Below are 15,157 nucleotides of genomic sequence, written 5' to 3'. Positions count from 1 at the left end.
CACTTAGATTTATGCCATGTAAATGATACATTAAAATAATTGACACTTTTGACAAATTAATATGATATCTCTCTCTGATACACAAAACTTATATTGAAATACATCCAATATAATTAATATATTTATGTCTTTTATATTTAAATATTCTTAATACTTGATGGGTTTTGAGCAAATATATATATTTTTATAAGAATTTTCAATTTCATATTTCTATTAAACTACATTTGATAAAATATTTTATTTATTTTCTATTAAATCAAATTTGAAAAAATATTTTATTTATTTTAGTATAAAAATGTGTTTGTTTATTTTTTTATTTTTATTTTTGGTATATTTTTGATTAGTTTTATTTAAAATTTTAGAAATTTAAAAAGAGAGATAGAATTATAAATTTCATACAATATTGATCTAGATTTATCCTAATTCCAGATCTACCAAGGGTTGAGATATCCAATCTCTTTTAAAGTTAAAAGAGGTTTGCATCTCAATAGATTTGATTCTTTTTGGCGCTTGGTAGATCCATATTTAAGATGAATCTAGTCTAGTTTAATTATTAATTATAATTAATTATAAATAGATTATTTTTCTGTTTGTCAAGTGGTCTGAGTTCTCTAGAGATTACATAGGCTTGACTTGTCGCTTGAGAAACCGCAACCTAGGGGCATCCAAGCCGTCAAAATTACTCGGAGATCGCACCCGAAGTGGGCCACACCAACCCTTAACATGGCTGGAATTTTGCACTTGAAGTTTCAAACCGCTAACCTTCACATCACATAGTAACTTAATAATATACCCATCACTCTCTGTTTTATGCCCTTTGGACAACTATAAATATAATTATTGATTTTATGTTTTTAACTCTATTTTTATCTTAATATAATTTTATTGTTTAAAAATATTAAACATTACAACATCTCTACTATACTTAATTTACATATTAAAAAATATAAAATTGTATTCATAATTAAAAAAATTAAATAAAATAAAAACAAATTTAACCTTTTTTTCTCTATATATATAACTAACATTTTTAATCTTATATTTTCAAGTCTAAAATTATTTTAAAATGTCAAGATCCTTCATATTAGAATATTACCATACTACTAAACACAATCCTTTTGGGTTTGACTCCTTTTCACTTTAAAATTCTCTATTAGATTTTTACTTAATAGATTGCACCATGCACACTTCTAAGTTTTCTCGTTAACTTGTTAAAACAAAAAAGGTTTATCACTAAAATATTAAATACAAGTTGCGGAGAATTATTATAAGATTGATGATAATAATAATAAATAATGTTCATTAAAATTGAAATGATTAATTAGAATTAAAAAGTAAAGAGATTATTCAGAATTTTATAGCATTTTATTTATATATTTTATTAAGAGAAGCATTCTAAGATTATTATAGTTTTGCTTACATAAAAAATCAAAGAGATTGGTAGTGTGACAGATATTTTGAAAATTAAATAGAATCTAACTATAAGTTAGAGACTATAAGAGAAAAAATGCTCTTCATCTTCAATTTTGTTAGTGTTGCAAAAGTGACAGACTCATTCATTCCATGGTGTTTTCAAAATTGGTCAATCTACAATTTCACTATAAATCTTATGAGGGTTTGTTCTTATTTTATCACTGTTTATTTTCTTTTTTTACACTAGTCAAGATAGAGAGAAGATGTTGATTTTCAAGATTTTGGTTGATCACCTCATAATATTTTAGTTTCTTTTTTTCTTTGACTCTTTATCACTCTATAATTTGTCAAATTTTGAGGTAATAATATTTTTAGTATTATTTTTATTATGCAAAAAGATCTCATCCTTTATCCCTAATGGTTTAGTTAAGACTAAGCATTGCTTGAATTGAAAGTGGTGATTTTGGCTCACTTTATAATTTCTCAAATTTTGAGGTAATAATATTTTTAATATTATCTTTATTACGCAAAAAGATCTCATCCTTTATCTCTAATGGTTTAGTTAAGACTAGGCATCGCTTGAGTTGAAAGTGGTGATTTTGGCTAGAGTTAGAAACAATTTTAGGAGACCTCTGTCTTCCATGTTGTTTAACTTCTTCTTATACATAAAATACATAGCCATAACCATACTTTTAATAGAAAAATGTTTATTTTAATTCAAAAAATAAGAAAGAGATTTTCTTTTATACTAAAATTATAAAATATAATGAAAATGAAAAAATACTTTATAATTTTTTATTATATTAATATTTAAATCACAACTATTATAATTAAAATTATTTAAACTTAAAGATTTTATTTTAAATGATATTATAACATGAATCTATAATGATCTTTTAACATGACTTTGCACTAATAATTAATAATAGATTTAAAAAGATATAAACTAAATTCTAAAGATTTCAAAATAGTTTAAAAGTTATTTTTTTAAATAATTACATATATTAACAAATTATAAGAAATAAATATTTATAATAAAAATTAAAGAATATAAAATTATGGAAAATAATTATTTATAATAAAAATTAAAGAATATAATTAAAATATTGGTTTTAGTTTTTAAAACACTTAAAATCTAACTATATTTTTATTAATGATGGTTTTTTTAAAATAGTTATTATATTAAAAGACATGGAGCTAAATTTTACTTTAGTACATGATTTACATAAGTAAGTTGAAATTAGTGGATATGGTAGAATGGAGTATGTATTAACAATTATTTACAAAATCATGACCATGAAGTTTTTGAACAAAATGCTACAATATCTACCATATTCCACTTAAACATTTTCTAATACGGACTTAAAAAAATCCAAAGTTTTTAATGCATCAAAATGTTACATTGAACCGTGAGGAATTATTCCTTCATTTCTAAGTCTCTTGATTAACCACTAAAGAAAGGGGACATGCTCCTTTTTCCCCTGCCACCAAAGTTCACATTGATTTAGCCTTGATCCCAAATTAGCCATGTGATCAATGTTGTATTTGTTTGATCTGAAAACTTGGAGAGGCTTTTCCTTGGGGATAGACTGATCACTGATAAATCCACTTGAAAATATGACTTAACTTTGTACCTAAGGGGAAAGATACTAAATATAAATGGTGAATTATATTCAAGGAATCACAAAAAACAATTACGTCATGAATTCCCAGATTCACAATTTGTGTCAAACCCTTATATAAGGCATATGCTTCAACAATGTTGTTGGGTGTGCGGCCTAAACCCCAAACATACCTATGTTCAGGTAAAAATTTGACCTCCCATACATAATTAATTTTACAATTCACATATTACAAATTATTATATATAATTAAATAACCATAATATCAAAAAGATTCGAACACTATGGAAGGAAGCATACTTAGGCTATCATGACATGCTTTAACTAACCACCATGTTACTTAAACTGGGATGGAAGGATCTACCATATAAGTTGGCACCAGTTCACAATTTGCCTCAAACCTTGATATAAGACATATGTTTCAACAACATTGTTGGAAGTGTGACCTAAACCTCAAGCATACCTATATTTAGGTAAAAAGTTGACCTCCCATACACAACTAATTTTATAATTAACATACTTACAAATTATTATATATAATCAAATAACCATAATATTAAAAAGATTCGAACATGATGAAAGGAAGCATACTTAGGCTATCATGACATAATTTAACTAACCATCCTACTAATTAGGGTGGGATGGAAGGATCTACTATATAAGTTGACACTAGTTAAACTATGTATTTAATTTGAATAGTTTTACATTAATAATATGGAGCATAATATTACGCTTTAAATATATTTTGAAGTGCATTATAAAAAGAGATTAAACATTTAAACAATAATTGACTCTTTATTTTTTTTTGTAAGTTTAGGTGGGACTACATCGTCATCATGTCCAATATAACCTCGATCAGGGCAAGGAATTGAACTGGTGACTTCACATCAAGGAGCGCCTTAACAGAACCCTCGATCACCATCTATCCAAGACCCATGGACAACTCTTTAATTTATCATTAACAATATAGAATAACTTTTAAATTTAATAAATTAATTACTTTTAAAATTTTAAATTACTTATTATTATTTCGTAAAGATTTTATATTTTATAAATTAGTTTTAATTATCAAAATTAATAATTAGATTTTTAATTTTAAAATAAAATAAAATAAAATAAAACGTTATAATATAATATATTTTATATTTAAAATTAAATTAATAAAATTAAAAATCCCATTTTTTAAAATTATGTGTAACTTTATCAATGAAAAAAAAAATTCCCATAAAACATTATATATATATATATATATTATTTGAATTTTTCAATGTTACTTATGTTATTTTGTTTTGTAAGCTTTCCAGATCCTTTCTATTCTATTTTCAAAACAGGTTGGTATTATGTTGAGAAGTGTAGCAAGAAAGACTCAATTTCACTTTTCTTAGGTCAAATTGAGAAAATTTGAATTTCCACATCAACAGACAACTTGGAGGCAGTTAACTTGTGTGACATGGCTCTTGTCACTCATTTAGCTCAGTAAATTCAAGTTAGAGTGCTTGGAGTTCAGTTAAGCATGTGTGATTGCTAAATTTTAGTAATCCAATTCAGTTATGTCTAGTTGTGTTCAATTAAGCTAGTTCTAACTATTGATAGAACTAGTGGAAGGTCAATTGTGCAGTGGGAAAATAGTCTAACTCAATGAACTGATCAATCAACTCAAAATAGCTAGTGCATGCAAGGAATTCGAGTTCCTCAATCATGGTGGAGATTCCAAGGCAATGTAACAAGTAGTTGTAAACTAGTTTGAGTGTATAGGTGTTGCATTTAGTGAGATGATCAATCCTTGGGAATTGCACAATCAATTGGAGGAAAATTCCTAAAAAATAGGGGCTAATTCTTTAGGAATTGCGTAAGAAGATAAGGGCTCAAGTAGAGGCATAAATTGACCAAGTCTGAGTCAGAGCTTCTCATTGAGCAGGGATATAGGTTATTCACTTGCATGTTATGCTCAGTGCGAGAAAGAAATTGTAATACATATCTATTCATATGATTGATGAAAAGAGGCTTGAGGGGTTTTTCCCAGTTGGGCTCCCCTAGAAAACTAATGTGCATGTGTGGTTTTTCTTATTGCATGTTTACGAATGTTGTTCTAAATTGTGAATTAAATTTCATAGATCAATAGAGTAGAATTGTGTCTTTTGATTTTAGATTAAATTTGTTAAGCAGTTGCAATTATATCACCATATTTCTACATGGTATTAGAGAAATATTCACATTAGAACAAGAATTTCGAAGTTTTTCCTCAGGAGGTTTGAATTTTCAGCTTCACTGTAGCATGATTTCTTAAGGATCAGGAAAATGACCTTCAATGGAATGATATTAGAGTATGCCTTGGAAGGAAGCTCAAATTTCATTGCATGGAAGGATCACATGGAGGTAGTGCTTGATGAAAATGGATTATTGGATTATGTCAAGACAAACATTCCAAAACTAGGATCAGCTGATGCCCAAAACCTAGCCCAATGGAAGAAAGATATAGCCAAGGCGAGGAGAATAATATTGGAGGGAGTGCGAGACCACATTGTCTCAAATATCCATGGGAAAGAAACTCCTTTCACAATGTGGCAGGCACTGACAGAGCTATTCAAGAATAGTAGTGACCATAGAAAACTGGCCCTCAAAGACAAACTTCGAAATATTAAGATGCAAAAGAATGATACTATTCCGCAATATCTCACTAGATTTACACAAGTTTGGGATGAGCTTGGAGGGATTGGTGTGAATGTTGCAAAAGATTACCTGGTGAGCCTATCTCTTCTAAGCCTTCCCAAAATCTGGCATAACTATCAGGACTCGATGAACGGGAGGGAGAAACTACAAATTGGGAATGCTTGTGTTCCAATTTGGTACAAGAAGAGATCAAGCAGAATACCAGAGATGGAACCTCATCCAAGGGAGAGGATGAAGAAAATTTTGCATGGTTGGAAAGGGAAACAAGAGAAAAGGTAAGAAATATCAAACCAAACCAGAATCCAACCAAGGGGGCAAGAAGAAAGGCTTTTCCAAAATAAAATGCTTCTATTGTCATGAATTCAGGCATTATGCTACAAAGTGTCCACACAAAATTTTTAGAAAGAACTCAGGAGGAGCAGCAGGTGAAAAATTTGCTTCACAGTTTGAGCTAAACTTCACCCTTATCACATGCATGACCAATACTATGATGGGGAGTGCGTGGTACTTGAATTTCAGTGCCTCGTTCCACATGATAGGGTGTAGAGATTTTTTCAGTGACCTGGGGAGAAATATCTCCAAATGCATATTGAGATTGGGGACAATGGAAGGTACAATGCTATCGAGATTGTTACAATTACCTTTAAGAGGGATTCAAGATCCCCTCTTCGCCTTAAAGATGTCATGTTTGTTCCAGGCCTAAAGAAAAATCTCATCTCTGTAGTAGTTTTGGAAGAACGTGGCTATCATGTAATCTTCAGTAAAAGTAAAGCCTTTATGAGGCACATAGATATTGGAAAGGTGAATTAGATCGAGGTTTGTGTGAAGAACCAGTACAAGTTGGATGTGGAAGATTACACTGCATTAAGAAGTAATGCGGAGAAAGTGTAGAGTCATGATGTCGGTGAACTCTGGCACAAGAGACTGGGCCATCTACATCATGGAGCCCTAAAAATTATGCAGTAAAAAACCATTGGCCTCCCTAAAGGATAACTTGAGTAGTAGGATGTTTGCAAAGGTTGTACCTTAGGGAATTATGTGAAATCCACATTCCATGATCGAGACAACAAAGCACATGTAGTCTTGGAAAGATTCCACTCTCATGTTTGTGGACCCTTCTCGACAACCTCCACTGCTAGATATAAGTATTTTTATTTTATTTTTATTGATGATTTTTCAAGGAAGTGTTGGATCTTCTTTATGCGGAAGAAGGATGAGACATTCTCAAAGTAGAATTCAAGGCACTAGTTGAGAAAGAGACTGAAAAGTAGGTGAAGGCTCTTAGGAGCGAGAATGGAGGTGAGTATGTTTCGAATGAATTCAAGGAGTTCCGAGTGAAAGAAGGCATTTGAAGAGATTTGACAACACCCCACAACCCACAACAAAATGGGGTCGCTGACAAAAAGAACTCGAGCATTGTGGGAGTCGCGAGAGCTATGCTACAAGACCAAAGCCCACCACTACATTTGTGGGCAGAGGTATTTGTTATAGATGCTACAACCACCCTCCAAATGTTTTCTCATTCTTAGATTTTGGAGCCTCCCTTCTATCCACAAGATCTTATCATTCACTGTCGTCAAGTATTCATGATATGTTAAAGACTTATCATTTCATGCAATTCTTGTGATGTCTTGTTTTGATCTTGATTTGAACCTTTTCAAGCACAAGCCACCTCCTGCCTTCACCGTGAAACATTGTTGGTCTTCCCTTCAGAAAATGCACAATATTGGAAGGCAGGCTAGAATTGAGCTAAAAATTGTGCAAAAGCTTCTCCTACCCTCAAAAACTATGTAGTTCACTGAGCCAAGGAATTTCCCAGTCCCTTGTGGTTGGGAATTATGCAATCCTTCTTGGCATTGTGAATGGCCAGTTTCTCGAAAAGAAAAAAATAAAAAAAGCAAAAAATCAATCCCTAGAAAATATGGAGTATATGATTAGTTTCCTGAAGAGTGGCATAAGTTGCTATTTTTGACTTTCTGCCAAGTGTCACTTTTTCCTTGATTTTAGGCATGCAAGTCATAAACCCTAGCCTAGCCTAGATCTATATAATAGACACCACTAGATCCCATTTGCACATTTGATATTGGAGCTATAGCCTTCCCAAGGAGATCAAGAAGCCTCAATGAAGTTTGTGGCACTTTTTTGGGTGAGTTTTGATTTTGTCATCTTTTGTTGCTTTTTCTATCACTTTTTGTTGTTTCTCTTTATGAGTATCGTTTTTCTTGTTTATTCTCATAGTATCTAGTTTTTTAACTTACATTAGCTTGTATAAGTGTTGGTTCATTATGTCATTCACTTTCTACAAGTGTCGCATCAACTTCTTGTTTTTTCCCACTAGTGGTCGCCGTTATAGCGCCTGCTTGTGAATGTTTGTTTTTCCTTTTGCATGTTGATTCTATGCGCTTGATTCTCATTGCTCTATCTTACCCTTAATCAGATCTACACTCTTTCTTTCACTATCAATAAGATCTGTCACTTTCCCATCTCCTTGCTAGGTAGATCTTCTCTTACTTGGACAACAATAACCATCTTTAACTACACATTTCGAAACACTAAGGCTCAAGCCTTATGCGTGGCCTCAGAGACTACATAATGTGTAGTCCCTCGATTTCCAACTGTGAATTGTACAGTTCCATGCCTCAAGCCTCACCCTTGGCCACTGAGACTGTGCAATGTGCAGTCTCTCCCTCAGTCTTCCCAAGCTGAGACTGTGCATCACGCAGTATCAAGACTAAAGCATTTTCCTTGACTGCTGAGACTGCGCAATGCATAGTTCATGAGGTCAGTCTCCCACCTTTAGTCCAGGAATTATGTAGTTATACCTCTTAGAATTGTGGTTGCTTCCTTGACCTTGTTTTGTAGACTATTTTTCTTGAGTTAACTTATGTTTTCCATGAGTGCATTTTTCTCCAACAGGTACTGCATTTTTCGAGCACTTCTCTTTGTCTGTTACTGTTACTATGGCTCCTAGGAGACCTGTATCAAAGGAAACCACTGAAAGTAGCACCAATGAGATGGTTGAGAGTGTTCATGCCAATATTACAGTTTTCTTTGACACTCAACTATTCATAGAGAAAGAATCGAACATTAAATGGAAAAAAGAGAAAGATGTGTACACAACAAGAAGTTTCAAATAAAATCTTGAAGACAGGTAGGTTAACATTAATGTCCAAAATTCAGGATTACACAAGGTTGCATGCATGTATCCAACCTTTACATGTGCATACATCATCAACTAGATTTTGTCACATATGGATACAAAGACCATGACTCTCAACAATTCCAGTGGATGAAGGCCTGCCTCTTTTATGGCAAATTATTTTCACTCTATGTATCATTTGCTACAACCATAATCTTACATGGATTCCCACTTCTATGCATTCACCAACTACTTGAGCACGAAGGATGTCATTAAATGCTAGGTGAAAGAGCCATCCAAATTGCGCTAGACAACCAACAACACTTACAAGAACAAATATCTTAGGAAGGAATTTTAGTAATTGATAGTTATATGTTGTTGGATCGATGGCCAAAAGAGTAATGAGACCTTTCCCGAAGGCTAGGCATTCTTAATGCATCATATTGTGAAAGAAGGAAAACCATTCAACTAGTCGGACTTGGTGGCTCAACAATTGAGGAACCATGTAAATAAAGCCAAGAACCCTCCCAAGGGTAACCAATCTAGGTTCTACATGTCTGCTTACTTGCTGGATGCAATTTGTGCTCAAAACTCTTTTCCTGGCATGACTTGGACTTGGAAAACCAAGGAACCTTTGTGCACATTTGTTGTGAGCTGCTTGCGGATTGTAGCCACAAAGGAGTCATGGAGAAGCTGATAGATCACTTCCTCATTCCATTGTACAAGATGATCTTTAAGGAATACCCACCTTGCATGTCATGTAGGGTGATAGAAGAAATTTCAGAATTAGCGGATTGGTTTGCCTCACCGGATGGAACTTACCTCAGAGTTTTTTGGCAGTCAAAAGTCTCCACATCTTCTATTGAGGTATGCCACTGAAAAGATGGTCATGCAATAAGTTGCTCATCATCTTTCCAAAGGGTTATCAACAATGTTTCAAAGGAAGAAGAAACCACCTTGGCCTTCTCTTCCTTTACAAATTAGGTTGTACGAGATCAAGAATATGAAGGTTGCTGACACCAAAGGAAAAGAGATATGGAAATTTGCATTCGGTCAAATGGATTACAATTCGTATGATACCAATAATGCTTAAAAAGAAAACTTTGCAAAGATTCATTTCCAATGGATGAGTGATACTTTTTACAAACCTGATGAGGAAAGGATAAAGAGTTGTTACAATGCCTCTAAGACCCGCCAACCGGTCAACTTCATAGGTACTTCACGGGCTACTCCGGAGCTGGAAGAAACTCTGGAAGTAGAACCATCAGTAAGGTGCAACCCAGTGAGTGAAAATGGGAAACAAAAGGTTATGAATAGTCCAACAGAAGAACAAAGCCACAAATGTAAAGTAGATCCAATCATCTTGAAAGAGACCATAGCAGTAGGGAGAAAGAGAGAATAGAGGAAGAAGGAGGAAGAATTGAAGTGAAAGGAAGAACAAGAATGTAAGGAATGAGAAGAAAGACAAAGGCAAGAGGAATAAGAAAGAAAGAAGAAATAAGAAGAATAAGTAATGGTGAAGCAAGCCAAGGAAGAAGAACAAAGTCAAATGCTAGAGGAAGAGAGAAAGCAATTGCAGGATAAGGAACTTGCTCAATAAATTGAATATCTAATGGTAATCTAGGACATGGAGGTGCAACCAGAGCAACAAAAGATGTTGATCTCATGCTAAGCACACAACAGATCACTATTCAGTCTCCCCCTCCTCCGACAGTTGAGAAAGCTCCAAGCGTGGAAGAGGAATTTTTTCCTCTTGATGATGGTCCGGTCATGGATATATACAATCCGACTTACGATGAGCTTCAGAAGAAGATTGTACAATTGAGAAAGAATCACTTTTCGAACGATCTTACATCTCTTGCATACATTAGATAAAGGGTGATTGTGACAGGTACCATGAAGAATCCAAAATCCATTGATGTAACTAACTTGGCCTTTGTAGGTTCTACCAAGTCAAAAACGGACTATCTCATGGACGAGAACAAACAAATGGAAAATAACTTACATGCAACAAGGCAACAAATGGAACAATTCCAAGTAGAGGTTCAAAACACAGTTATATCTAGAAGAACTTAAGGCAACCATGCTTGGTGAAGTATCGACATTGGGAGAGATAGTGAGAAGGCTCTATGAGGAGCTTGTCACAATGCACAAAGTAGTTTTCCACTTGCACGGGATGAAATAAAAGTGCAAAGATAATGCTAAAGCTATCAAGGTTGTTCATACAACCATCGCTATTCTGCATGAGTGGGAAATGCAACACAAAGGGGCACCTCTTGAGTTGGTGGAGAAGACAAGGCAATAGGCTGAGTTAGAGAAAACACAAGTTCGAATGTTCATCTAGACTAAAAAACAACTTGGCTCATTCATCGCCAACATTCAGGCCTTGTACACACGGTTATACAATAATGTGGATTTCATGGTGAAGTCACACAATATCCCTTTATTTGGATCACTCACCAAAGCCAAAGGCAGGAATAAAGTCATGCAGGAGGTTGAAGAATACTTGGACCAAATCAAGCAGATCACCACTAAGGAAGATCTAGAAGTGAATAGACATAATATGTAGAAGTTCATTGGTGGCCTTGTCTAGATCAATACCATGTTTCTCCTATTGAAGAAGGAAACTTAGACTTGTTCCAAGTCAATATACCCAGAGACAATGTAGGCTAGAGTCTTCTTTTGCCCTAATCCCATCACATAGTTTAGGGAAGTTATCACACAATACAAATCTTGGTACTACTATGTGACTAAGAAACTACAAGTTGAAGTGGCTGAGTTGGAATTTCCCCAAAGTCAAGATTCACTTGTTTTTGTCTTATTGGGCTATCTAGTTGACTCTACCCAATTTTGTCTTATATGGGTATGAGAAATATTGTAATATTATTTTGTAATTAATTGTAAGTGAAATTCCAAGTGTCAGTTGTGGAATGTGAAGGTAATTTTGTAATGAAGTCCAAAGGTCATGGTTGTAAGAAGTAAAATATTCATGAGGGAAGTCCAAGAGTCATAAATGGGAGATGATTAGTCATCTCATTTGTTATAAATATACCCTCATAACTCATGTAAGGGACTTTTGGCTTAGGATCATAAGCTTGGGAGTTTCTATTGAGAACCTTGGATTCTCCTTAGCATAGAGGGAGTATCTTTCTTTGGAGGAGGAGGTGTTGGCTTCATGTTCCACTATTCAGACTAGTGAATTGAAAATTGTATATGTATGTTTGGTACTTTCACTTTAATACAATCTCAAATCTGACATGTTTTCATGCATATGTTGTGAATATAATAGGACTATTCTTGTTATGTTTGCAATATATGTAATTTCATTTATGTTAATGCTTATGAAATATTTCGTTTGCATTAGTCTGAATCTTGTTGAATGTGTGATGTTGTATATTTCAATCATGGTTATCTCATGAATTGTTTTGTAGGCTAACTTATGATTCCTTTTATGCTAGTGTGTTCCTTTCAAGCTGCGTACCCTTACAGACTTCTAAGGGGCTCACTCACTTTCCCCTTGTCATGTTATAACCATTCATGCACTGCACTTGACTCTCCATAAAGTCACATCCTTGTTTCAACAAAGTCATGAATACATCATTCTATGTGTTATCACAGCCAAGGAATACCACTAAAACCCACTATTTCAGCAATCGAGATGTATTCCAAATGGGGCTCCTACTCCAAATAGTGTGAGGTCTAATTAGGACTTCATATCGGGGAGACCCCTTAAATGTTGGCGGGTCCAACACCGTCAACAGGCATGTAACACAATAGTCTACTTGAAAAACTAGAGTCCTCATCGCATTCTTGGTATGATTACACAAAAGGAATCTTTCTCGGGAGAAAGCCGGATGTGTCTCACTTCCGAATTGTTGGAGCCTATGTTTACTGAAATGTCTCCAAACATTCGAGGAAGATGCTTGAGCCAACAAAAAAGTTGGAAGTTTTGTGATTTATACTGAAACTCCACACAATTATTGTGTGTACTTACCTTCCCTCAGAATGATAGTTGTGCGAAGGGATGTAAAGTTTGTATGGGGATAAAGCGATGCGTTTCTCTCTTGAGAGGGAGCTTCAGATCCCACCAGAAGAGGATATTTTAGCTCCGAAGAAGGAGCCTCAGGAAGTTGTGGAGCAACCATAAATGGAGTAACAAAGAGGAGGTAGAGTGGAGACATCCACTCAGGTAGAAACATCCAATGAAGGTAAAAAAAGAACCAGGGAAGCTGATAGATTAGTGCAGGATGTGAGGGAGAATGTGGGAGCTCCTTCAAATTTGCAGGCAATGAAGGTCACCTGAGAGGTACAATGGCTACATGGCTCTAATGATTGAGCTTGTAGAGACTGATCCATCCTCTTTTGAGGAATAAATAGAGAAACCTGTTTGGGTTGATGCAAAGGTGGAAGAATACAAATCCATCATGAAGAACAGTGTTTGGAAAGTGGTCGCAAGACTAAGAGATAAATCAATTTTGGGTTTGAGATGGATCTTGAAGGTTAAACATGCACTAGATGGAAGCATAAAGAAGAATAAGGCTGAATTTGTGGCCAAAAGATTCTATGAAGTTGAGGGAATTGACTATGAGGAAACCTTTGCTCCAATAGTAAGGTATTCATCCATCAAATCAATTATTGCACTGGCTGCACAGATGGCGTGGAAGATCCACTAGATGGATGTAAAAACAACATTTTTCAATCGTGTTATTGAGGAGGAAGTGTACATCGAGAAACCAGAAGGTTTTGAGACATTTGCTCGTGAATCTCAGGTGTGCAGACTCAGAAGAGAATCATAAGGGTCTCAAACATGCACCTCGATCTTGGTACACTTAGATATACAATTATCTCATTGGATCAGGGTTCACCAAAAGTGAAGCGGATGCAAACCTATATCATATTTTGATGGAAAGTAAATTGTTTATCATTGTTTTATATGTTGATGATTTAATATTAACAAGTGATGAGCAACTAATCAAATCTTGCAAGGAGGACCTTGCAAAGGAATTTGAGATGAAAGATATGGGTCTCATGTACTACTTCCTCAGGCTGGAAGTATGACAAGGCGATGGGGAATTGTTTGTGTCTCAAGGACATGGAGAATTCTAAACCCCATGGAGACACCTATTGCGACCAATTGGAGGAAGGAGAATGCCACTTCAGGTGAAGAGGTTGATGCTACCATTTACTGGAAATTAGCGGGTTCAATGATGTATCTTGTGAACACATGACCAAATATGTGCTATGCAGTCAATCAGTTGAGCCAAGCTATGGTTAGGCTGGCCAAATTTTATTGGAAGGCAACTAAGCATGTTTAACAATATCTTAGAGGAACTACCCAATATGGGTTATGATACAGACAGATAAAGGGAGTGAAGCTGTGTGGATTCATAGATGGAGATTGGACAGGGAGTCCATTCGGCCGAAAGAGTACATTAGGTAGAATTTTCAGTGTTGGGTCCGTAGCGCTTTCCTCGCATAGCAGGAAGAAAATATATGTGGTGCTTAAATCAACAGAAGAAGAATATGTGGCTGCAAGTCAAGCAACATGTGAGGCGATATGGATGAGAAATATACTTGTGGGACTATTTTTTCAGATGATGGATCTAAGTGTGACATGTTGTGATAATAAGAGTTGCATTAATCTATTTGAGAATCTGATATTTCACAATCTATCCAAGCATATAGATATTCGGTATCATCATTATGAGACTATGTGCACAAGCGAATAATGTTGCTACAATACATTTTGACAGAGGAAAAAGATGCTGACATCTTGACAAAGGATTTTTCAAGAGGGAAGTTAGAGTTCCACATGGGCATGATAGGGGTGGTTGATAATCCATTTCTTGCTAAGAGGGAGTGTTGAGAAGTGTAGCAAGAAAGGCTCACTTTGACTTTGCTTGGTCAAATTGAGAAAATTCGAATTTCCACATCAACACACAACTTTGAGGTAGTTAACTTGTGTGACATGGCTCTTGTCACTTAGTTAGCTCAGCAAATTCGAGTTAGAGGGCTTGGAGTTCATTTAAGCATGTTTGATTGCTAAATTTTAGAAATCCAATTCAGTTATATCCCATCGTGTTCAGTTAAACTAGTTCTAGTTATATATAGAACTAGTGGTCCAAAGTCAGTTGTGTAGTGGGACAACAATCTAACTCAGTGATCATTCAATTAACTAATAAATCAACTCGAAATAGCTAGTGCATGCAAGGAATTCGAGTTCCTCAGTTGTGGTGGAGATTCTAAGGTAGTGTAACAAGCAGTTGTAAACTAGTTTGAGTGTACATGTGTTGCATGTAGTAAGATGATCAAT

Source organism: Pinus tabuliformis, chromosome 9 (genome assembly GCF_031772625.1).
Source record: "Pinus tabuliformis cultivar Carrire ecotype Pingquan chromosome 9, CPIR1, whole genome shotgun sequence".
Lineage (NCBI taxonomy): Eukaryota > Viridiplantae > Streptophyta > Pinopsida > Pinales > Pinaceae > Pinus > Pinus tabuliformis.
The sequence above is the reverse complement of the archived record's forward strand: the minus strand, read 5'-3'. Positions refer to the sequence as shown.